The sequence below is a fragment of the Myodes glareolus genome, chromosome 14 (assembly GCF_982192425.1).
Source record: "Myodes glareolus chromosome 14, mMyoGla1.1, whole genome shotgun sequence".
Lineage (NCBI taxonomy): Eukaryota > Metazoa > Chordata > Mammalia > Rodentia > Cricetidae > Myodes > Myodes glareolus.
This window is the reverse complement of record NC_142039.1, coordinates 18,952,560-18,979,513: the sequence shown is the minus strand read 5'-3', so window position 1 is coordinate 18,979,513 and position 26,954 is coordinate 18,952,560. Positions and strand designations below refer to the sequence as shown.

At 40.6% G+C, this 26,954-nt stretch overlaps 1 protein-coding gene across 2 annotated transcripts in view; it reads left to right on the top strand.

The window, feature by feature from the left end:
* Nucleotides 1–26,954, top strand: part of Celf2 (CUGBP Elav-like family member 2) — an 811,194-nt gene that overhangs the window by 225,105 nt on the left and 559,135 nt on the right. The window lies entirely within an intron of this gene.

Here is a 26,954-nt window from a genome sequence, read left to right as displayed (position 1 = left end):
TGATGGTAGGGAAATATTAAAAGTCTATGTTTTGCAGCACTGAACTATGATGCTTCTATAAGAACAGAAAACCTTGTATATACAGGAGAAACCAGGGGTCAGAGCAGACCAGAGTCTGGAGTCAGGCCTGAGATGTTTCAGGCTGAGTTCACTGGTTTGTGTGATGGCAGGCACAGTGTGAAGGACACCTGCGTGACTTAAGAACCAAGGCTGCAGTGTGGTTCTGGGATACAGCATGAGCAAATGCTGCAGAAAGCATCTCGGATTCATTATGTGTCTGATTGAACTCGTTTATGGTCATTGTACATTCAGAAACCTTTGACTATTGCCAAAATCTTCAGCACCTCCTCTTTCAGGTGTGGAGCCTCATGTAAGTCTGGCCCATAGCTTAAGAGGCTTTGAGTTTGGCAGAGCATTTTATAAATAACAAAACTTACTTTCAGGATATATTCATTAAGATTTCAGACCTTTAAATTGACCACATTAATACTAAATATTTGAAATATTTAGGAGAGGGTATAAGAAATATGTGAAGGCCCATAAAAATTAAAAGAATCTAAATTACGTTTACCCTAATAGTAGATTAAATACAGTCTCCTTAAAATCCATTTGGGAAACTGAAAACAAATGACTATTTGTTGTCATTATCATCTTTAGTGGTGGTGGTGTTAGTGGCAGTTGTAGTATTGGTGATCCTTATTGCCTTGGTGGTGGTGATGGTGGTGGTGATGATTGTGTTGGTGGTGGAGGTATTGATGGTAGTGGTCCTGCTGGTGGTGATGGTGGTGGTGGTGATGGTGATGGCTGTTGCCTTGGTGGTGGTGGTGGTACTGGTGGTTGTGGTGGTGGTGATGGTGATGGTGGTGGTGGTAGTTTCTCTTTTCTGTTACCAAGTTCTTAACTTGGAATTAAGTCTTCATAACCAAAAAAGATTTTAAAATGAAAATTTTGCATTTGGGGAGATGGCTCAGTCAGTGAAGTTCTGACAGTGCAAGAATGAAGTCCTACATTTGGATCTCCAGTGCCCATGTAAAAATCTGGATCTGGCAGTTCATGTCTATAGTGTTCACTGTGAAGAAAACAATCAATAGAACAGCCAACCTCAGAAGAAGGGCAAAAACTTGCAGACAATTTTCTGACAAGGGAAAAAATCATGCAGAAATCTCCATTTCTGCAGAGTTACAGTAATCAAACAGCATGTCATGGGAACAAAGACAACTTACAGGCCAGTGGAACAGAATAGAAAATCCCGAACTTAGTCCATATGCTCACAACCAACTGATTTCTCCACAAACACACCAAGAATGCATCAGCTTATACAGACTCTCCAAGTAACTACTGCTTTAGAAAAAAAACTATGTGATTTTTTTAAATGAGCAAAAAACATAAATAGACGTATCTCAAAAGAAGATATGTAAATAACCAAGAAACCTATGAGAAATGTCCAACATCCCAACTTGAAAAAGTACATAGCACTAATTGTCAAAATTAATATAAGAGGTATTTCTAATTATAGTGGTTATGTTCAAAGGGATAAAAAGTTATCAAAGGGTGTCAGGAAAGAGAAACTCTTATAATTTGTTTGGAGGATCATAAATTAGGATGACTAGGATGAAAAGTGATAGGTAGCTTCCAAAAGAAAAAAAAACTGAAAAGAGACTATAGTAGCCAGCAATTTCACTATTAGGCGTATACTAAAAGATAAAGAGCAAAGGTGTTATGTCCAAGAGATAAACACACACCTCTGTGCATCTCAGTGTGTCTCACAGCAGCTTTAAAAAAAAAAAAGGGAACCAAAGCATCCATCACCTGTTGCTAGATTTATCAGATGATGAGAGGGCTCCATGTGTAAAATAGTTAGTCATGCAATTGTGAGGACCTAAATTCAAATTCCCAGAACTGATGCAAAGCCCACTTCTGACCAAGAGATGGGAATGGATACAGGAGACTCCCTGGAAGCCTGAGCACCTGCAAACCTGCCACACACATCAGAGAAACAACAGAGACCTCATTAAACAGCTGGAACCTAAGATTATCCTCTGTGACACTTAGGTGCATCACGCAGAGGAATGCACGCCACACATACACACATACACACAGACCTACATACACACACACACACACACACACATAAGCCTACATACACACATATACACATACACACACTGACCTACATACACACACACACACATAGGCCTACATACACACACGCACAGACCTACATACACACACACACATAGGCCTACATACACACATATACACATACATACACACACAGACCTACATACACACACATACACACACACAGAGGCCTACATACACACACACACAGCTCTACATACACACACACACAGGCCTACATACACACACACAGGCCTACATACACACATATACACATACATACACACATACACACACATGCATAGGCCTACATACACACATATACATATATCTAAAACACAGGCCTACCTACACACATACATACACACACACAGACTTACATACACACGTACACACACACACACAGGCCTACCTATACACATACACACTTAGGCCTACATACATGCACACACACACAGAGGCCTACATATACATATAAACATACACACACACAGGCCTACCTACACACATACACACACACAGAACTACATTCACACATACATACACACACACAGACTTACATACACACGTACACACACACACACACACAGGCCTACCTATACACATACACACTTAGGCCTACATACATGCACACACACACAGAGGCCTACATATACATATAAACATACACACACACAGGCCTACCTACACACATACATACACACAGAACTACATTCACACATACACACACACACAGGCCTACATACACACTCAGGCCTACACACACACACATGCAGGCCTACCTGCACACATACATACACACATGCAGGCCTACATACACACCCTCTTATTTAAGCACAAAAGTAGTATTACTAGTGAGCTATTGATATTTAAGGGGTCAAAGACATAAGATGCCAAGGATTCCTGCAAGTACATCTGAGCCCTTCTGGAAGGAAGAAAGAGAACTCTGGAGAAGGTGGTCATTAAAACTAGCAATACAGATTTCAGAATCAGTGAAATAGTTTAGAAATGTTTTAGAAGTCATCCGTCTATTGTGTTTAAAACCACATCTCACTGGCCGTACTCTTTCCTCTTCGGGGCAGAGGGGTGCTTTCAGTATCATGGTAAAGACAGTAAGGTTAAATGGAACAAGAATTTGATCTGCAAGTGCCAGAAACTACGTCTGCTCATCTATTAAATGAAAGCTATGCAGAAATAGTGATAGGTGCATTCGAGAAGGGGCTGTTTAAATTACTCATATTCATGCCCCAGCTTAACTGAGCTCAAAACAAAAAGAAACTGAGACCCCCATCCTTGAACCTTGTGACACGTTTATATCCCCTCATTTCTGAATCTTCCTTAAAAATCCCATTCTTTTGAGTTCAGAATGAAAACCAAGTTCTGGATAACATCCATGATGTGTCTCCTGCCCCAGGTCCCTGACTCGCAAGCTGTTAAAATGATGAGGACTCAGTACTACGCTCAGCCTCAGTTTCCTCAATGAGAGATGAGAAACTTCACGGATTCTCTGAGCCCTGGAAGCTTTGAGGTTACACCAAACCACATTTCTTGGGCTTTATAAGTTATGCCCTTGACCCTGGCATTCATATACTGACTTCTCTTTTTCTCAAATCCTTGCCTCCTGTAAATGCTTCTCAGCCCTAAAATTCTTCATAAATGGCTCACTATAACCTTACGGAATCGCCGTAAGGATCGTGTTTGTTGGGATGTTGGTAAGCAGTAGTGATTTGGTTATCAATTCAGAAAGCGACGAAGAGAGTGTCATCTGTCTGTAGTCCCGAAACTGAAAATTGTCTGCTCAACTTCAAACGTTTCACCCTGAGTCACATAACTGCCTCCAACTCATTTCATATTGTTTTGAAAACATGTTCAATGTCAGCACTAACTTCTGTGAATTTATTCCTGAATTTACTTTTGCTTTTACCTGAATTCCAATTCCTAAGCTCTCTTATTGACTGTAATTTCCCTAAGGGAAGCTTTCTTTTCATGTTACAGACAAATCGATTGTTTTTGTTTCTGGAAATGAATGGAAAAGAGAGTACAATTAGCTGGAAGTATCAAAAAATAATAGTAATAATAGTGATATTGGAAAGTGCTTATGTTGAGAGAGGATTTTCTTTTTATCAAAGGAGGATAGAGCCCTTTTCCAGTTTGACAGGGTGATAAACAAACTGAATCCAAGTGATCGATCCCATCAGCCGGGGTGAAATGTGGTAGTTATTAAACAGTCTATAGCAGTGGAGCATTGTGGATGGTGACGAACAAAAGAGATGTCTTTATTTATTGCCTTGTACAACACATACCCCCTGCTAGTTGTCCTTAGCCAACCAAAGTAAACCTCAACTTGCCCATATTAAATTCCAGTTCTAGATCTCATACTTACACATTGCACAGAGCACTGAAGTTGTGTTGAAATAAAACATGATTTCTTTCCCACGAAAGCCCTCAGTCCAGTTCCTGTCAGCAACATTTCCTCTGCAGTGCATGCAAGAGGCTCCCTGGCTTCCTTGGTGAGCTGCTATAGGCATGAGATGATGGTGGGCAGATGGGGAGCCTAGGATGTGCTTTCACACTTCAGTTAATGTGCTACAGCCTATCCCTTGGCGAATAGGGATGGGCAGTGGTACTAGGGGCTGAGAAGGTGGTTATGGATTTGTCCATGCCATTTGGGGGCTGTTCAGGGATGATTATCTTCATAGTTTGCTAGCATGCCCTCTTCCTCTTCATGTGTGACTGGGTATAAGTATTTGTGTGTTTGTGTGTGTGTATATGTCCATGTTATGTATATGTGACATGAAGGAATATAGGCTACCTCGGGATTAAACAAATAATATGGCTTTGGGTAAGACTGAGTTCTCTTTTTTTAGTTGAAACAGTCTCCAATGTGTGCCAGTAGAGGCCAACAAAATCCAAAAAAATAATTAGAGAAAGTAGACAAAAAAAAAATATCAGTAGAAAAACATGCTCTCTCTAGACAGAAGAAAGGGGCAAGAACTACCAAGGCTTCAACCAAAAAGCCATGAGTCCAAGGACAACTTAGGCTTCATAGTAAGACCCTTTCTCCAAAACCCATTTTTGAATTTTGTACACAGAAGAACAGTGTCTCATCTGCTCTTGGGGACTGTGTTGTTGATGCCCTACAGGCTCAGTAGCTCAGGGGAACTTGCTTCCATCATGAGTCAGGGCCTAGAAATTCCACTCAGGAGCCATCAGGACCCTATAACACCTTACTCTGGTGGTTTCCACTTTCCTGTACTGCTTTTCTTTCTCCCACAGCTACCTGCCCTAACCTTATGAGAGATTTCACAAGCACTTTCCCACGTTTCCCACATCATTTCTGAAGCAGGCTACCAGACATTGATATTGAACTAAACCCCTAGCTGGTTTTATAAATCACCATCAGCAAAGGCCCTGAAAGCCTGCCCTTGATTGCTTCATAAAGAAAAACAGGCTGCCATCTTGAAGCTTCCTTTATGACATACCATAACTTTGTCACGCGGAAAATATTTTATACTTAATCCAATTCATTTTTATTGAGTGCTCCAATAAGCCAGGCGTGAAGCTGCTGTGGACACAGAGATGGATAAGTTCTTCCTGCATGGCTCGAAGGGGAGTGAGAAGGAAGTCGAATACACGAAGGTCATGTAGAGATGTCAGGGCTGATGTTGGTAAGCAGCGGAGGAGAGGGGAGAAGAGGCTTCTGTTGCGCTGACCTCTGGGCTGAATCCTGAAACATAAGAGGTAACTCTGTTTGCCAAGTAAATACAGGGTAAAGGGGGAAAAAACTCATACAGATGTATGAAGATAAAGAAATCCAGAATGTCTAGAGAGAGCAGGCTTTTCTTCTGATGATTTTGTCCTCTATTTTGGATTGTCTGTATTGTTGGTCTCCACAGTCCTCCACTGAAGGGTGTTTAAGTCAGGAGGGTCTGTTCTCACAAGTTATGTCTTCAGGAGCTGAAGAAATGGTTCAGTGGGTAAGAATGCTTGCAGCACAACCGTGAAGATGGGAGTTAGACTCCTCCGCACTCATGTAAGAAGCTGAGCGTGTCTCTGTGTGCACCTTAACCCTGTGCTATGTATGCGGAATAGTAATGATGATCCCGAGGGGTTTCTGGGTGGGCAACTCCCTTCAGGTTCACTGCAAGCCCCTGTCTCAAGGGAAGAAGGCAGAATAATAGAGTAGGTTACACTTTATAGCCACTCCTTCCTTCCGTGTGTGTATATATGAGTGCAATCACCCATGCCCACTTGTGTATACATACACACACGCACACACCATCAACACCATACCACACACAGAGAAGTTATATTTCAGGGCTGTTGTTCAGAGTCATGTGGTGAATCAGAAAGAGAGAGAAGGCACTTTGGTAATGCCCTGTTCCCCGTCAGTTGTTATTTCCCTAAGTGCTTTTATGGAGTTGTTTCTTTTTCACCTGCCTCAGTATAAAGCCATCATTTAAGCTTGCTATGAACTACACAATGGGAATTTATTCTTTTAGGAAAGCTACCAACACCACCAACAACCCTGTCTCTTGCACATTAACTGGTTAAGTGATTCCACTGCCTCTAAATGTGGAATATAGTTGAGTTCTGGAGGGGGAAAATTGATTGAAATAACAAGGTCTACTGCTAAACCGAACATATGTTGCTCATAATGTCACCTTCTAAATCAATGAAATTATCATTATAGAACATGTCGACAAATTAGACATGTAAAGTGCCTGCTGTATGTGGGAGAGATGTAATTTGGCTCCATAAAATGAAAATTAAACAATAAAATATCAATGACAGATGTAGTTAGCTAAAGGTTTTGAGGTTTAAATACCAATTTTCAAGGGAAAAAATATGCAGACAAACTGAGGAGAGCCGATAAAAATACCAATCTTTGTAGGGGAAGAAGATTCAGTATTCTGTCCAGATGTTTAGAGACCTCCGTGCCCTTTGTTTAGCAGGGAAACACACAGAAAACTTCCTAACTGCTTCGAGTCAAAGGATTAATGATAATAAAGGAAGTGCTGCTAATTGAATAATAATCTGTTTGTGGTTTGAATGATGCAATAGATCAGGTTTCAATTGTTAAGTCTCATTCTTCCCCACCCAGAGAGGCACTGAGTGGACGTGGTCATTCGTCCTCATCCTCAGAGAGAAACGTGCCGAAGCTATACCTCTGTTTGTGGTTAATTATCCCTCCTAATAGGTACATTATAGGAATATACAACTGACTTAAGTATGAAAAATAATGTAGCTGTTGGTGATGAGCTTATTGTTCTTACAGTAAAAAGTGCACATTTCACTTTGAACAGAAAATAAATCAAGATTAATCTCTGACATTCTTCCTCCACAGACTTTTCTACCCTCTAGGGAGTATTGAGAACAAGGTCCCATAGAAAATCATTGCAGTTTAGGTATTTCAGCATCATTTATAGATCGAGGAGGAAAAAATGGCAATGTACTGAGATTTCAGAGATATTGGCAAATTTCAATTTCATCAAGATTTAAGTATCAATTAAATTTCAGTATTGTGTGGCTCTCATCTGTGATCCCAGCTCCAAGAAGGCTGAGGTAAGAGGATTGTTAACCATCTGAGGTCAGCTTGGCTATATCGTGAGTTTCAGGTTAGCTTGGGCTACAGTGTGTTGAGAGAAGGAAAAAGTGAGAGAAAAGAGAGAGGAAGTAATTTCCAATGTCATGTAGACCTTCTGTGTTTTCCCCCAACACAGTTAACAACCCTGGGTAACAAAAATGGATTGTCTGCTGTTTTGTCCTTTGCACTGGCAGGGAAACTTACATCACAAGTAACGAAATAAGTCTAGAGATGAAAGAAAGGAAGTTAAAATATTTGCCATGCGAAATCCATTCACCCTCTTCTGAAACTTAATTCTTTGTCTTCATGTTCAGGGATGGGGTGCACTTTACTCCTTACACGGTAGTGTGGAGCCCCAAGAGTGGAGTTATGCCTTCTAGGTTTGTAAGGGATGCAATAGAGTCACCGCCTAGACTAGACCCTCTTGCTTCTAGAGTGAGGCCCAGCAGAGCAAGCTCCCTCTTCTCAGTATTCATGCCAACTGCTCGGTCAGTCCAAGTTCCAAACCGAATATAAGAAAAATAAACTACCACCAACCTGTGGAGATGACACCCAGTGAGAAATAACCTGTTTTCCCGAAATTCCTGGGATGATCCTGAATGGTACAATAGACACAGATAGAGCATGGTGGACATTTCCTAGAAACAAAGCTTAGCTAGTTAGAATGCCACATGGTAGACATCTTTGCAGTTACCATAACTTCCTTCTCAAGCACCATTCTTCCTCCCAGGAAGCACGTTAACTGTTAACTAACCATTAAATGAAGTGACATCCACATCTGAATCTCGGCCGCAAGTAGAAAACCTTGGCACCAAAGCAAAGACTCGTCCGTGGAAAATGACGCATGCAGGTGTGCATGAACAGTCCCCTGAGTCATTGTCTCCATCTTCCATCTAACCGATAGAGCAAAGGAAGTTTGCATGGTGAACTGCATTCTTGTGGTCATTCAGGTAGAGGATGAGGGTCTTAAAGTTTCCATGACTACTATTATGGAATTGATAGTTCCATTAGACTGCAAACAACATAATTAACAGGGAAAAAATGGCATAATTACATAAAGTAGGAAGAAATGAGGATCTAAATGAAATGACATTTCCTTCTGAAAGTTGTGGATGGAAAACTTCTCCAGCATCTGTTATGGAAATATGGAAATATATTTTTAAATGCAGTGTGAAATGTAAAATAAGAGACAAAATGTGGTTCATCCATATTTGAGCATGCTCGCTTGTCAAAATAACGTTTCCAAAAAGAAAATCACTTAGAAAGGGGACCCCCTCAGAATACTAAATCAACAGTGATACTTTCTTGTGTGAGTGTGTGTGTGTGTGTGCGCGCGTGCATGCGTGTGTATGCACATGCGTGTGTGCACATGTATGTGGAGGTCAGAAATCAACAAGGTCTCTCACTGGTACTTGGAAGCCACCAAGTAGGCTACAATGAATAGACAGTCATCCAGCCCCAGAGTTTCTGCTAGTTCCACCTCTCCAGTGCTGGGATTGCAAAAGTACACCACCACCTGACATTTTACATGGATGCTAGGGACTGGGATGAGGTCTTCATGCTTGCCTAACATTCTCTTTACTGACAAAGCTAGCCCCTCAGGCAGAACAATGCTATGGTCAATAAAGGATGTGTGTAATATAGTCATAAGGGATTCAGCACTACAAACCCACCACAAAGACAGTCTGTTTAGAAAAGGAAAGGAACATAGCAGTTCTGAATTGAAAATGTCTCATGACCAATAACCTCAGAAACATGTGAAAAGAACTGTAATCAGCAGGCAGACTAGAAAAGAGGATCCCATCCCTAAATGCCTTTGATGAGAAACGAGTGATGGATACCACTACTAACAATTAACGCAGAGCTATGGAAGAACGATCCAAAGATAAAGAATATATCTCCTGGAGATGTCTGTGAGGTCATTTTTTTTAAATCTTTTCAAATGTAATGTTGGGGCCTAAAATACTCATTCAATCAACCAAAGAAGACAAAATTCCTCATAGGGAAGAAGAGAACCTAGAACAAGCTTCAGCACCATGTTTTTGCCCTTAGTAGACTAGTCTAGTTCTGGGCCCTAGCCCTGAAAGATGTCAGCGCGTGCTCGCTCTCTCTCTCTCTCTCTCTCTCTCTCTCTCTCTCTCTCTCTCTCTCTCTCCCTCTCCCTCTCTCTCTCTGTGTCTGTCTGTCTGTCTGTCTGTCTGTGTATGTCCTATCCGTCTCCATCTCTCTTCTGTCTTTGCCTCTGTCTGTTTCTGTCTTTCTCTCTATTCTATCTGTCTCTGCATGTGACTCTCTGTCTTTGTCTCTCTCTCTGTGTGTGTATGTGTGTGTGTGTCCCTCTGAAAGTTTCTGTAAGAGATTTGCTGTCTGTATTAGTGGCTTTGATGGTCCTCTGATGACGATACCTGATAGTAAGAACTTAAGGTCAGAAAGGCTTCTTTGCTCATTTTTCCAGGGCGTGCCATCCTGGTGGAGACGGCACTGTAGAGTTTATGAAGAAGACTGAGTTGGAGGCCTCTGGCAAGACAGGGGACCAGGAAGTGAGAGAGCAGCTAGAACCAAGGACTAGGCTTTTACCTTAAAAGACCTGTTTCCAGTGATGGCCTTCTGCCAGGCAGGTTCCATCTTATAAAGCTCAAATGGCCTCTGGGGGGGGGGAGGAAGAGAGGGAGAGAGGGAGAAAGGGAGGGAGAGAAGGAAGGAAGAAAGGAAGAGAGTACCGCTGACAACACAGGCATTCAAACCCCAGCCCATGGAGCAGGTCCATAATTAAGTCTGTAAAGCCAGCTAGGGGTGGTGCTATGTTTTTTTCAGACCTACCACTCAAATTTGGCAGCTGTCCTTTGAGAATAATATTGAATTTCCAAAAGAAAATAAGGTTAAAAGTAAATACATACTTAAAATGAGAAATCGCGTGACATTACAGATGTTATTTTCTTCAAATTCCTAAAGAAATTTAGAAAAATAGCATGCGCATGTTTATTGATAAATGTTCAGGAAACCTCAATGGTGTCCTTTTTTACCATGTGCTGGGTGTATTTGCTTTGTTTGATGAGTTTTCTGTTTTATTCTCAGTAATCACTAGATATATCAACATTCTTGTTTTGTTTTCTTTAATTAGACAATGAAAGAGGAATTTGGCTTCCGTGTTTGACCAGAAATCCTTGGTTATTGTTGTTATTAATAATTGTTATTATTATTATGAGTTCTCAATTCACAGCTGGTGTCAATTGAACAGACATTCTTAAGATTGCTGTCATGTTTAAGAAAACTTCTTCAACTTTCTTTCCTATTTGGTCTATAAGATGTAGAATTTTAATACTAGTCTTCCAGGCAAGATGGTAGTGCTGCCATAGAGGCATGGCTATTGCAGGGGTAGCTATCTACTCTCAAATTAGATCTATATCAGTGTTTCTGAAGAGACTGGTATCAGCTCAAGACACCCCAAGACCAAGTTATAGCAGAAAGGAGATTTTTTTTTTTAACTGGAGGAGCAGAGGCCAGGGAATAAGAGACAAAGGACAACAACCAGAGGACCAGGAAGAAGGGGAAGGGAACAAGGGAAAGGGGGCAGGAGTATTTGTCCCGGAAGAACAACAAATAACCTCTGGATAGAGAGGAGACAGACATGGCCAATGGCCAAATGGCGGTTTATACAGGTAAAAGGGGAAACTCCAATTTAGGATGAGTTCGTTAGTTTTAATTTGGCATGTTAATTAGGACAGCCAAAGGGAACTTTTGATGTCTAGACTTCAGTGATTTGATAGCTGGATATTGGTAATCAGTCTCAGGAGGAGGAAGTGGAAAAATGATGGAATAGATTTTGGTGGCTAGCTTTAGAAATGTGCTCTAATGGTTTTAGCAAGGCAGCAGGAAGGAAATAGCAGAAGGGAGAAGCCTGCCAGAGCCCTGTTTGTCACGCTAGAGTCCTTTCAGTTTCTTGGTCTATACATTTCACGGCCTACTTCCTCCTGGTTTGCCACTTCTCAGTCAGGCTGCTTTTATGACATATTCGTGTTCTTGGTGAACTTCTGGCCTTTTTGTATCACAGTGCCATGTGAGTTTGCCATGTGAGCACTGGGACAGTGCAAGAAGAAGTTATCCTAAGTCAAGATAGTTAACAAATATTCCACCGTTGACTGAAAGAACTGTTGACCACATGTGTATGTGCTATCAATCACAACTCAACCTTCCCTAAGCTACAGCCTAGGACAGTATTAAGGCTATCCCAGTGATACAAGAGCGAGTAAGACAGATGGAATGGAACTGGGAATGGGAAAAAGCAGCAATCTTAATCTATGGTTATAATATCTTTTTTTAAAAAATGGAAGATTGGCCTCAAACTTACTATTTAGTGGAAGGTAACATTGAACTATTTAGTGAAAAGTGATCCGCCTGCCTCCACAGTGCCGGAATTGCAGCCCCACATCACCATGCTGGATTTATGTGGTTCTAGAGCTGAGACTTGGGGTTTTCTGGATGTCAGATTAGTCTACCAACCGTGCTACATCTTAGTTCTTTTCGCTGTTTAGGAACACATAACCTTTATGTTACGTTGACTTCATGTCCCAGTTTGTTTTAGACGTTCTTGGCTGAGGAGTAAAAACCCTTACTCCTGATGAACTTCTTGGTGCCAGGGAAACCAAGACAGCCTGTGTGAGTCTCTGCAAAGGTGTATCCAGAGCACCTGTCGGGGTCCAGGTGTGTTTGAAGGGTCCGAAGGTTCAGTCTCCACTTGCCTCTCACAACGAAGCTACTCCTGACTCTAGGTCCTGACTTGTCTCCCGGGTTTCCTTCCTTTTTTAAATTACGTATGCAGCAAGCTACCTTAGAAAAATATATAAATTTTTAAGTATGCAGTATCTTTCATACAATGGGAATTCAGCTCCTAGAGATTATTACAGATTTTTACTAACATCAAGACTAAAATGATTCCCATGGGTATATCCCCTCAATATTGTAATGAGAAGGCAGCAAGAAACATTCTAAAAGCTGAATTCAAACTTTTACTTTATCGTCAACTTTTAAGAATCCTACATGCCATTTTACAGGCTATTTCCGAAAGCCGTGTGTTATAAAAAGTATTTCCACAGATGCACGCAGCTAAATTAAATTTTGATTCATTTTAGCATATCAGGACAAGAATGATATAATTTACAATTTAAAAAAGACAACTTTGCAATGGAGACCATGAAATTAGTAGTCTGAAACAGGCTCTCATATTAAATAAAAGTAACAAAGTAGAAAAGCCTGAGGTTGGTGCGTACCTGCTCTATCTTATAATGTCCTTCAGCGCCACCCAGGACTTCAGTGTTTGATAGCTGCTACTTCCAGAAGGTTGTTTCTTATACTTGACTGAGTTCACTTCCATGACAGTGTTTGTAGCATGATTAGTAAAAACCCAAAACTTGGGGTTCAACCTGGAGGGCAGAAAAGGAAAACAGCCAGCCACTGGCTCTTACCTCTACATCAGTCTGAAATGACAATTCTGCCTCCAGGAATCTCAGAATGACACTGTGTGTGAGAGTTGTCACATCCTCCTCTCTTATATTCCTCTCTAGAATAGGGATTAAAGGCATGCACCTCTACCATCTGGTTTCTATGGCAAACTAGTGTGGCTTCTAGGATTAAAGGTGTGTGTCACCACTGCCTGGTCTGTAAGGCTGATCAGGGCAGCTATTCTACTCTCTGAACTTCAGGCAAGCTTTGTTTATTAAAAACAAATGAAATGTCACTATGAGTGTTGATCCATTGGTCCTCGTCTGCATTGCTGTAGTGATAAAACATAACCAGCACCACCATAGAAGGTTCTATACACTGAGAACAACCACCTTTTCCTAGTATCAGTTTAACGATGTTCTGTCTTCTCAGCATTTCTCAGGAGAGCAACATGGCAGCCTGAATGTCAATTTCAAAGTAAACTTAACTTGCACTACATCCTGCGCATGCAAAATGCAGCAATACTCAGCACACCCTTGACAGAGAGCCTGAAAACACCTGCCTAATTCGTCTGCCACTAGCAAGACATGTGAATCTGAGCAAGACCCAAAACCTCAGTGGACCAAATTCTTCTCATGATTACACAAGGAAACCAGATTACACTTTCCCAAGCACCAGTCTACTGCTAAACCCTCTGTCAACTTCCCATCTAGATTTCATTATTTGTTTAAGGCTCTTACTGGGTAGCCAAGGCAAGATAAAAATCCCCCAAAATATATTTAGTTCAATATACTGGCAGGTCTTTACCTTGACCTCTTTGCTTGTTTTCTTAGAAAGACTTATAGAAACCTTCTGGCTTTTAAAGGGGTGTTAGGAATGTTGTAGTCTCTCAACATGAGAAAACTTTTTATTTATTTTAAAAACTGATCTTATTGGCGGTGCATGTATGCATGTACATGTATGTATGCATACGATGTGTGTGTTAGTGCAGGTGGGCATGTGCCAAAGCACACACAAGGAAGTTAGAAAGCAACTTTTGGGACTTGGTTCTGGCTTTCCACTTCACTAAAATAGATAGGGTCTTTCTTGGGTCTTCTGACCTGAGTACTCCAGGTTAATTGGCCTATGAGATTTAGCCCAATTCTCTTGTCCCTATTCCCCATTTCTCAGTGGGAATTCTGAAATTATAGATACTTATCACCTCATCTGGCTGTTGTGAATATGTTCCAGAAATCCAAGTCAGGTCAACAAACTCTTTTACCAAAAGAACCATTTCAGCATCAGCAACCCTCCTCAGTGTTTTTTAAACCCATTGGTTTTCTTTCTCTTTCTTTTCCCTTATTTTCTGTTTTATATAGCTGATGACATCAAGCAATCACAGTACAAAGTGATGAATATCCAATGACCAACCTCTATAAAACAACATAGTTGTTAATACAAATTTAAGAGACCTACGCAGGCATTTCTGCATTTTTGCTTCCTTGCATTGTTTTGGTTCACAAAATTGTGCTTGTGTAACAGGAGGCTTGAGTGAGGGAGAATAAAAGAGAGAAACTGTGGGCCCAGTGTTTTCAGAATTGATAGTAGCCAAATATATGTAGACTATTAATATTTTAGGGTACGTATACTAAGGTGTTTTAATAATAATAGAACAGTGGAAGTGCCAAGACTTAAAAGATTTTAAAAGAATACTTAAAAGATTTCCCAAGAAGGATGATTTATGTTTGGATCACAATGCTGTGGTACCCTGGCAGGCAAAGTAGTCAACACTCTCGGGATCGAAAAAGTCACTGTGCCTTTCAAACGGTCCAACTTAATCCCGCAGAGGAAATGATGCAAGTGGGATGAGTTAGCCCTATCTGTGTAATTATAAATTATAGATAAGTAATTAAAGATTAATTCTAAATCTCAGTAGACTCTATGATGGATGGACCATCTGGATGGTCCTGAAACATTTAAAGAGCCTTGGTACTTATATGTCCAAATCAATGACAAGACCTTTAAAAGAGATAATGCACAAAGAAGTGTCAGAGACTTTTGCATTAATGTTTTTATTGGTGCCCTCTATTCCCTACATGGTTAAAGAGTTATCTGGTGAGTCCATTTAATGGCTCTCATAGTAGCTCTATAATTCTCTTTAAGCCTCCTTTTTGAAAAGCTATGGAGATTTAGGAGACCCTGGTATTTTAAATCAGCCTGTTGTCATCCCAAACATGATCAACACATTGTCTGAAGAATTAGTAAGTCACACTGAAAGATGGACCTAGTATCTCACATTGTACATATACAGAGTTACATCCACTACTCTGAACAGCTCTTTCTGATGCCACCTTGTGTTGTCCTTTTCCTGGATATTGTAGCTTCTGCCAGGAATCAAAACTAGCAGAACACTGTCTGTGGTCTGAGTTTTATCATTTTTATCTGGCCATTACTTCACACTCAGCACAATGTGCTGTGTACAGTAAGACTGGCTTTCTTAACAGGGTTATTTGGAAAGTCTACAGTAAGGGAAGGTCTGTCCTCGATTCTGCCCTATTGTACACCACCATTCAACCCTTTTCCCCTGAATAAATTGTCTTGGCACTCCCTCTTCTCCTTCCAGTCCCGCCTTCTGAGTTTCCCTACTGGATGGCAAGCTAGATTGGCATATGAAGGCATAGCAAGCCATCTGTCTTGTTGCCATTTTTCTCAGATGACCTCTTAACTAAGGTCAGAAAGCAACACCCAGCTATAATCTGTATGAGCCCTGTGAGAAGCAAAGACACAGCACAAATCACATAAAGTACACCAGTTTTATTCTTTGCTAATGAGCTTCCCCTGGCCTCCGAAAACACTGAGGGTAAAAAGTCACCGCTCTGCATAGCTGGTCTGTGTTTACACTCCAGCATCATCTCACATCACCCTGACTTATTCCAGCCACTCACAAAGGACATAGAGAAATAGCATGCTCTCACGGCGCCTGCTGGGGTAGGAGTGCAGGACTTTGCATTGGCATGTAGTTTCTTCAGGTTCCACTGAGCACAATGCATTCAACACCTTGCTCTCCAGATCCTTTGTTCCAGAAACTTCACCACTGCTTTTATCCTAAAGATGTAACCAGTGACATATGAACAAATAGGTTACAGTGAACAGCAGTGTCCTTGGTGGCAACTAAAAGCTTAAATTACCTTGATGTCTTCCCAAACCAACTTGACTGAATATGATGTGACCCAATAATATTTCTGGAGATATTAAAATTAGACCAGATCCTTACATGTGAAAGAAAGTGCACAGTGACTCTCTTTCACAGAATACAATGTGAAGGCCAGTTTAGCACATAAAGGTATTTGCTGACCAGACTGACTACAAGAGTTTGATCTTCAAGACCTACATGGTCAAAGGAGAGAACATAACCCATAAGGTTGTCCTCTGACCTCCACACTGGCTCTACTAGTGATACACATGCATTCAGTCATGCATGTGTGCACAGGCACATACACAACCCATACACAAATAAAGAAATACAGCAACATACTTTTTTTAAAAAAAAATCATACAGCACAAGAGACAAGGAAGTACCTACATGGGACTTTGGATTTAAAAAAAAATTGCAAAATGCATTGGTCCCAAATCATCACCACTACTCTTTTGAGTCTTATTATAAAATGAAAAAAGAAGTAGCTAGGGAGGGTGGCAAATAAGGGAATCTGCGTGTGTGTGTGTGTGTGTGTGTGTGTGTGTGTGTGTGTAATGTGTGTGCATGCTTCAAACCCTGTTTACTTTAAATATCTATAGTAAATTTTAATAAGAACTCGATATAGAGAAAAAGGTCTCATCAATTATTTTCCAATATGTCCTCCTTTGTAATGTTCTCATCAGAAGGAGACAGGGCCTTTGAGCAAGACCTACAAAATGGTCTTGCCCCGTCTCACTGCATTTCATCCAAATGTCCATGAGACCCAGGGTCACCGTCCTTGATGAAGTTCACATTGGTCACTGGGTTTATCAGGATCCTCTCTTGAAATTATTACATCTTAAGAAAAATATTTTGCAACTATGCAAATGCCCTGACTCTTCCTCTGCCTATTCTCTAACTTGAATACCTATAGTACGGCTCTCATCTTCAACAGTTACTATTGCCTGTTAAATTGTGGCTTTCTATTTAATGATATATATATATATATATATATATATATATATATATATATATTCCTTCACATATATTATAATTACATTATATATTTGTATTATATGTGCATATATATTATATATTTATATAATGAAATTCTTCCCCCACTCCACTTTGTAAAATTGTTTCGACAGTGTCATATACTTTTGCAACAAATTTATTCATTTGTACCCCTCAGCTGACATTCTTTTTCTACCCCCTCCTGCTTTCACGTCCTCTTTTTGTCTGTGACCACTGAGTTTGATTCAAGTTTCATCTCTAGTATGGGCAGGCAGGAGGTTCTTTATGCAAGCAGAGGTAATTTACCAGTGACCACACCAGTGAAGAAAGCAATGGCCCCTCCTCTGGTGGCGATTACCTGCCCACAGTCCCTGTTGTTCCCGCTCCCTTATTTATGCACTCACCGTGAGAATCAAGCTCTTCTCCCGTGTATTATCACCCTGTAGTATCTCGCATTTTATCTTTGCTACTAGAAATTCATTTGGTCCGACTCCTTCATCTTTCCGTCCTCATCATCCATTGTTAACGGATGAGATTTGCTTTGTTTTGTTTTGTGACGATGCAAAACACCTAATTGGTATGAAATCCATACTTGCATCTCGTATTGTCTCTGAGATTGAAGACGGGATCAGAAAGCCCTTGCTACAGTTCTTCTTCCATTCAGTGGATGACTTCTTTTTCTCGGGCTCCCCCTTTCACATTAGAGTTTATCCTTTCTATGGACACATCCTACCTTCTCTATCATCTCTTCGCAACATCTTTACCAAGATGAATGCAACTCGGAACAAAGCTTAGCTGAAGTGTGGGGGTCGGCTGTGTGGATCTATCAGCCTAAACTTCCCAGGGACAGCTCTATTGTATGCTGTAGTCCCTCTAGTCTTATCTCTCCGCAGTCAGGACAGCATTTGCTGTCTCAGGCAGGAGTTTGCATCTCTCTGGAAATGTGCAAGGGAGGAACGTCTAATCGCCATGCGCAAGCAAACAAGAGGAGAGCAGACGCCAGCATGTGGAGGAAGGGTTCAAGTTCCTGCTTTTCGACCAGAAGTTGGAATCTTAAGCTTGTGAAGAAACGCTATGAAAGTGATAGACTTGATGTATTTATTGCTTTCTCTTTGCTTGCCTGGTATGTCTTGCTACATTCATTAATTCATTGACTTAAGACACTTCTGATCACCTACTGTGTGCCCGAGATTTTCCCATCATGCTCTTCGTCTTTACCAGAAAATGCCCCTCTAATCTTGCTAAACCCTCACAGTTGCCTACTGCGATTTAGTGTGTGACTGTAGCTGGCAGTCCCGTTAGGAAGAGAGGTGGTCTTTAAAAGCAAAGCAAAATCCCCTGGAGACAGAAAAAATTGGAGCTTTTTCTTTTCTTTTCTTTTTTTTTTATGAAAAACAGAAAGGACAAGTTAGGTACACAGTCATGGAATTTTGCTACAAAGTGTTTCACACTATGCAGCCAGATAAAGGACTGCCCTTTGAAAAGCCGAGAATGGCTCTAATCTCTAAATGGCTACATGTCGTTGGGCCATTATCACCCCTGATGAGCAGATGCCATCTGCCCAAATGCACATTTGATGGTTTCCTCACTGACAAGCAACTTAAGACCATAATGAATAATTTTTTATTAAAGAGTACTGCTGTTTCTTTCTGGCTATTTCCTTCTCATTTATCTTACACACAAGTAGCATCTTCGTCTTAGTGATGTCTTGGTTCTTGTTTACTTCATATATGAAGTCAAAATCCTCTTTTTGACATCTTCACCCGTACGTGGTTGCTATGGAGATGATTGGAATTTTGTACACAAAGGATTATTACCTTCAGTCGGTTGCCATCCAGACTATGTGATCTCTTAAGACACCACTAGAGGCAAATGTGTTAGTGAGAAATCAGAAAAAGATAGATTCACAAATGCATAAATGCACTGACATAAATAAAATGATTCCGTTCACCCGCCCTACCCCAGGGGGCTTGGTCATCTTGAATTGTTACAGTTTGGGAACTATAGAGATGAACACTTTTAATTACTTTTTGGTCTTTATACTAATGTCTGTTGTTCACTAGTTTTTATATTAAGTGGTTTTGTAATTGGGTTTTTTTTTCCTTCAACAACTTAGATAAGACTAGTTATCTAAACTATGAAAATAGTACAAAAGTTCTTCAAAGAATTCTCAGAGCCCCAGCCCATTCATGGTAAACGGCTGCAAATGACACGACAGTGTATGCCTGTAATTCCAGTACTTGGGAGGCAGGAAGGAGGGTCAGGAAGTCAAGGTCAGCCTTGGCTATGCACCTAGGCGGAAGACAGCCTTGGCTACTGTGAGACTATTTCAAGGGTGGCGGGGCTAGGAAGATGACTCAGCCAGTAAAGAGCTCCTTGCTGAAGCATGGGGGCTCAGTTTGGATGGCTAACACCCACATAAAAAGCCACCTGTGACAATGAATATTAATAAGACCGCTAGGACTTGCCAACCAATGAGAGTCCCTGTCTCAAAAGATGATTAAGCAGAAAATGATTGGGGTATTAATCTCTGGCTGCGCACATGCACATGTAGACATACACATATACATGCACACAAACACAAATATCCTCCCACACACCCGCAAAATAAAAAGCTAAAATGTAAGAAATATTTAAGTGCAAATGTTACCATTCACCCCACTACCTCTGTGCTCAGAAAAGCATTAGAAATCACAGTTTCCTCCACGTGGATATTCCCCCCCTCTCTTTGAGTTTAAAACACATTAGCGTGATTTTTGCATCCTAAATTGTTCAAATGCATATAATTCCAGTCCCTGAAGATGTTAGGTATAATTATTCACATTTTGCAAAAAGCAAGAAGAAATCTTTGGGTCATAAATTAACAGTAATGGTGCATGTAATTTAGTACTTACATGTATTAGTGCATTTTCAAAGTGTTTGAAGTGTCTGTTTATAAATAATTTCCTATGACACCCAGTTGTTCCCAAGTAAAGAAATAGTACCGGTTATCATTTCTATGGCATAGAGATCCTGTGGATAACTCATATCCTCATCCCAGACAGCCAAGTATGCCCTGCCCTCTGTGTCAATTCCATGTGAGACTGGAATACATTGCTTTTTGGTCTTTACGGAATATATACACATTTATATATGTTGATTACATTGGTAAATATGATTCATCTCTTTTACATTTAGCAAGCATTTATTGAGCGTGTGCTTAGAATTGGACCCTCTCCAGTCTGACGTTTAATTAGTCAATATTCGTCACTAATTTGGTTCTTCCCTCGGATTCTGAGTGCAAGACGAAGATCTGTAAATCAAACACATTCTGCCTGCAAGGAGCAGGAACCAATAACTGTCTAAATCCTCCCCTCATTTAAATGAGAAGGCAATTACCTACGTTTCCAGTTCCGTTTTCCCCGCCCTTTCTGTCAAATGGGGCTTATGTGTGTGTGGAGTTCTCAAACTAGCACACTCATAGCCAGGCTTACAGGACCTGGCATAACGGTTTGGGAAAACTGACTTGAATATTAGTTTATTCCTGTGGGGAAAGCATACTCCATAAAAGACTCGGGCAGTGTGCTTGCTCCAAATTCCTTCAGACGTACCATGCGAAAGCACAGGGAGGAATTCAACTGTAGCAAAGTGAAGCTACGTTTACAAAGAAGCCCATTTTATGGATATGATCTCTGTATGATTTCCCCCTTTGTCATCACTCAGCAAACAAGGAGAAACATTGCAAATGGCGGTTAGATCTCGAGCAGAATAGTAAGTAACACTTGCTTCCTGGTCAGAATGGCGATTTCATCGCCTTGATTTCTTCCAAGGTTGTTTTCTTTTCATTCTTTTTTCATATCTCTTCTGACCATTCTCAAGGCAATTTTGTAGCCCGTGTGAGTCTGTTCCGTCTTTTCTCCAAAGGCCCCGTAAACATTTTCACATGTTCATCCAAATTCTTCTCTTTTTTTCCCCACACCCCTGCCGGGCTCTCTTTGAAGTGGAGAACTTGTGGGATCCTTGCCAGCAAAGCAGCCTGCATCCTCCTGGGGTGGGGAGGGGGCAGTCTGCTGTGGACTGTGTTTAACCTCCTCCTAACTGGCCTGCTAGACAAAGGTCTGTATGGCTTTAAAGCCAAGTCCACCCCACGAAAACTGCCTCTTTGTTCTGCTTCACTATTTATGAATGGTTTCCTGCCTCTGTTTGCTAATGGATGATGCCTCTCTCCTCACCCTCCCAAGGAAGACTGTGTCTTGCCTACCATCAGTTCGCCCTGTCCTTAATGGGCATCCATGGGTATGTCATAACCGGTGATCATTTTTCAGTATTTCTGTTCTGGAATGGTAATGATTGTTGGGTCCCTCCCATCTGTTTCCACTCTGTGAAATCACAGCACTTTTTAATGTCACCCGCATCCTGTTGATATTATTTCCTGTCTGTTATTTGGTTTGGATGACATAAGGGTAGAAATCAACCACCTCAAAAAAAAGTTTCTAAATTATAATTTCTTTTCTTTCTTCTTTGCTTGGTTGTTAATATTTCAATCTGCTTAGCTTCTCTCTGCATCTTGTGCCAATTTCTCATTTTAATTAGATGGCCAGTTCAGGGCATGAATCCTCACATTGCCTACGTCTTAGCCATTCATCTAAGGCAGAGCGGATAGCTGCCTGCCCCGCCTGCCTTTCACTGCCTGATGCCGCTGTCATTTGCTTTCAAACCTTGCAGCAAGATCAGTTGTTATGAAAATGGAATCACCCGTGCTCTGTGAAGGCAACAAGTAAAGTCTGCAGAAAACCAGGAGAGCCGGCATTGTGGACAGTGTTGATACAGACTTCGTAAATCAGATGTTTCACATTTGATGATGCATTCATTTGTCAAAATATGTCATAATGATTCTGTGCACCTATGCAGAACATACGAATGTGATTAAAGCCTTTTGCAAAGATGTTTTGTCAGATAAACCCAACTGAGAAGAAATAAAATAGAATAAAAAAGGAAGGAAGGAAGGAAGGAAGGAAGGAAGGAAGGAAGGAAGGAAAGAAGGAAGGAAGGAAGGAAGGAAATGAGAGAGGGAAAGAAAGAGAGAGAGAGACGGAAGAAGAGGGGGAGGAAGGCAGAGCAGAGGGGAGGCAGGGAGGGAGGAAGGTAGGAGAGGAAGGAAAGAAGGAAGAAAAGAGGGAAGGAAGCCCAGATTTTGTACTGATTAGCTATCTCGTATAGAGTTCTAATTCAAACATTTTCAGAAGGCTAAGTGAATGATTTTAACTTTGGCTGCTGACGAGGCCAAATCTGGAAATTAAGTTCCAGAGCATATTGTGCAGGGGGAAAAAAAAAATCTCATTATCCTTCTGACCTTTCTCTACTTTAAAACTGAGCAGATACCAACAATCATTGTGAAGTCATTTCTTCATTTTTGTAAAACCTTTTACTAATCTCTTAGACTTCAAAATTAGAGAATTAGATCATATTGGATTTAAAGCCGCTATCCATAATAATTACAAAAAGAAAGTCATATTATTTTTTAATTATTAAGTTAATAACTTAAATCTAGAATGCACCAGAAATGGGAAGCTACCATAACACTAATGTTCTTGTTTCCAGTGGTTTCCAAAGGATGACCTTTCCGTCTGGTCGCAGTATGTGTCAGAAGACGAAGATCAACAAGGGCAATCATTATGTTACTTTCTAAGTGAGATTTGGGGTCATCAGAGTGAAGCTTTTGTTTAGGTTCTGATACCTAACAATACTTGATTAGGAAATACTAATCAGTTTAGTAAACAGCTGCTGAGAATTTTTTTTTTATTTTTTTATTTTTTTGGGGGGTCGGGGGATGGAATTTACTCAGGGAGCTTTGGAAAAATGGAACTGAGGCTGATATTGCCAAGTAGTAGAAAATCCAATCTTTAAAAAAAGACAAACCCTGCAAGAGGCTCACTTGTTCAGTGTTGGCTTCTCATGAGCTCCATCTCCAGCATCACACTCACACAGAGAGGAGGAGGTAGGAGAAGGAAGGAGGGAGTAGTGAGGGAAGAAGAGAGGAAGAAAGAAATTTAACTTAAGGATATAATTCAGTACTAGAGCAATTGCCTAGCATATGCAATGACCTAGACTGAAACCCAGCTCTACAAAATAAGATAAATAACATAAAATAAAGTATCCAAAATGTGGTGAACTTAGGTGGATATTCTAGGTTAACCCTGCCTACCTTGGACAATAGGGTATAAAGTCTCCTTCACTAGGTATTTCCCCAGTATATCCTGTATGCTAAACATTCTGCCAGGAACTAGGAGTCACACAATGAGACAGGTAGATAGTATATTTCTTGTTTTCTTGTCTAGTGAGAAAGGCAAAAACAAGTAATAAATGTAGACATGTGTCAGATAGCATTTTAATCAATGACAGCACATACAATGGTAATCCCATAGTGTTATGAAGGAGATTAAAATTAAACAACCCCATTGCCTGGTGGCATTGTAGCTCTCAAGGTACCAAAGGATAAAACAGGCCATTGTCAGTCTAGGATGTTGCATGCACAGATATATGCAAGCCTATCACTTGATAATAAGCATATACAACTGTGCAACTGATTTATACTTTATCATATTTTCCATTGTCATTTTTGGATGTAGTTATCCTGTAGGAAAGAAAGAAAGAAAGAAAGAAAGAAAGAAAGAAAGAAAGAAAGAAAGAAAGAAAGAAAAAAAGAAAGAAAGAAAGGAAAAAAGAAAGAAAGGAATTGTTTAACAGCAAGACACTATGACACATTGACCTGGCAGCAGCTACATACATAGATACACACACACACACACACACACACACACACACACATATATATATATATATATATATTCATGAGACTGAAACAACTGTATATGTGCATATGTGTGTATATATGTACATGTGTGTGTATATATATATATATGCACGTGCGCGTGTGTGTGTGTGTGTGTGTCTTGTTGTTTACAGACCCATGATTATGTCAAGAATCCAGGTTGTGTTACTGGTCTCCTAAGCCATCTGTGCTTGTATTAGTATACACAATGATTTCAAACAACAAAATCACTTGGTACTGGTCTCAGAAGTTATCCCCATAGTTAGGTGACAGTAAATACAAAGAAAGAGGCAGACATACTGATAGTGGCAGAGCCTGGTGTAGAAGGGGACAGATGCTTAGTCCTCAAGTGTGGGAAGAATTCAGATTTGCAATGAGCATCAGGGAAGGAGACAGAGATTATGAGGGATGAAGAAGTAGGTAGACGCTCTGAGAACAGGATGGTGACAGAATTTTCAAATATGGCCAATGATAGGGGATAAATTGGGTAACTCCTGATAAGCTATGGGGAAATGTCTGCTTTGTAAGAATTTATTAAAAATGCTTAGGGCAAAAATCACTAACATATTGTTTACAAGAGAGAAAATTCTCTGGGCAGGAGAGATGGCTCGGTGGGTAATGTGATTGCTGCACAGCCTGAATACCTAAGTTCCGATACCCAATACTTGTATGAGAAAGCCCGATGAAGCAGCACACACCTGTAATTCCAGAGCAGGGCAGTAGAGACAGGCTCTGAGCCAACAGTCTCGCCAAAACAGTGAACTGCAGAGTCACTGAGAGGGGCTGTCTAAAAACACAAGTTGAAGAGTGACAGAGGAAGACATCCCAAGAGCAACCTCTGGTCTCCACACAGCCCTGTGTGAAGGAGTGTGTGGATGAGTGTACCAGCACACACTTGTATGCACAAGTATATCACACACACACACACACACACACACACACACACACACACACTTACAGAGTGACAAAGTAGGACATCCCAAGTGGGTGAGTGTGTGGATGAGTGTACCAGCACACACTTGTATGCTCAAGTATATCACACACACATACACATACAGAGTGACAAAGTAGGACATCCCAACAGCAACTTCTGGTCTCCACACAATCCTATGTGGGTGAGTATATCAGCACATGCTGTGTACACAAGTACACAGCACACACACACACACACACACACACACACAGTTCTCTTTAAAAAAAATAAGGTCAGCGGTGGAAGTGAAAATAACAAGAAAAGGGCACAAGGTGGGCTGATAGCAGCTCCTAGGGATGGAGACGGAGCTGGGACGAGTGTTTCTAAGGGACATACATTATGTAAGGCAAAAGAAGGACTTGCCATGTTCATGAGAGAGATTAAGGCAGTCATAGCAGTGCCTAGGTTGTTCTTTAGGCAAACCAGAGTAACTTAAGGCACAGTAGGCAACTGGGGGCATAGACGGGTGATATATCTGCTTGTTTTGAGGAAGAGATGGGCAGTAAGGAGAAGTTCAGTAGATGGGTGTGTTAAACTTGAAATACCCAGAAGACAAGCAAGGGAAAGTCAAATGCAGGTATGTTTAGAGTGTGACATACTGTCCTATTATTGCAGAAGGCTTTGGGATGTAGGGGACGTTTGTGCTGGTTATAAAACCATCCCAAAGTACTGGCTTTGTTCCAGAAGCAGAAAACTTGTACTGGCACAGCGGCAAGCCACCTCTTGAGGAGAAACTGAGAGCAGCAACGAGCTCCTAAGCAATGAACTAGATTACAACTTTCTATGTCAGACATCCAATTGTAGATTCAAGGATACCTGAGTGCTGGGGCAGTGAACGGTGTTAATAGCCAGTGTGCAAAGAGTAAAATTATTTGTTTATAATAGTAAAACACTGGTAAAAATTGAAAATATCCAGTGCAGAAAGAAAAGTTATATAGTACATATTCACATATGGGAATGTTAAATAGCCTTTGTAGACGATGGTTCTACAAAACACTTAATGGCATGAAGTAAAACTTTAAATGTAGAAGGGACAATATTGGGATTGCTTATAATATGAGTTCATCTTGATTTAAAGACTGAAAATAATATATGGGAGGAAAAAATTACTGGAAGAAAATTAGTCAAAATATCAACTATATTTATCAACAGATAAGATAAAAATCATCCAAAGTAATAATATCTAAATAGATTGAGTAATTTAAAACTTTTGAATAATGACCTGAGGAACATTTCTCCTCATTCGTTTATTTCTGCTAGGTTGATAGCGAAGCTTTCTTTATCTCTCATAATCACCACCAACTTCAATTTTGCACAACTTGAGTGAGATCCTAACGAGCTCCTAAGCAATGAACTAGATTACAACTTTCTATGTCAGACATCCAATTGTAGATTCAAGGATACCTGAGTGCTGGGGCCAGTGAACGGTGTTAATAGCCAGTGTGCAAAGAGTAAAATTATTTGTTTATAATAGCTCTGAGGGGGAAGAAAGGAAGGGGTATTAAAGACATTGCTGAAGAATATGCTTCAGAAGGAAGGTAGGCAGAGTAACAAGTGAGGCTGCCGAGCAACACATGCTGCGCACTCACCATGGGTCAGGCAACCTTTTAGGAATTTCTGACTTCAGAAAGACAACTAAGAATGTTAAATCCACATTGGATTAATTTGTATTAAGTACTATCCCCCCCTTTTCAAATACTCTGATGTAGAACAAGAAATTGGAAAAAAACTTAATAAACAAATACACAGATGCAAATGTGTGTGCACATGTGTATTCCGTTCTCATATAAAGTTAATTAATCAAGAGAAAGTTAAAATTTAATTAAAAATTTTGTCACTAATTCTGGCCCTGGTG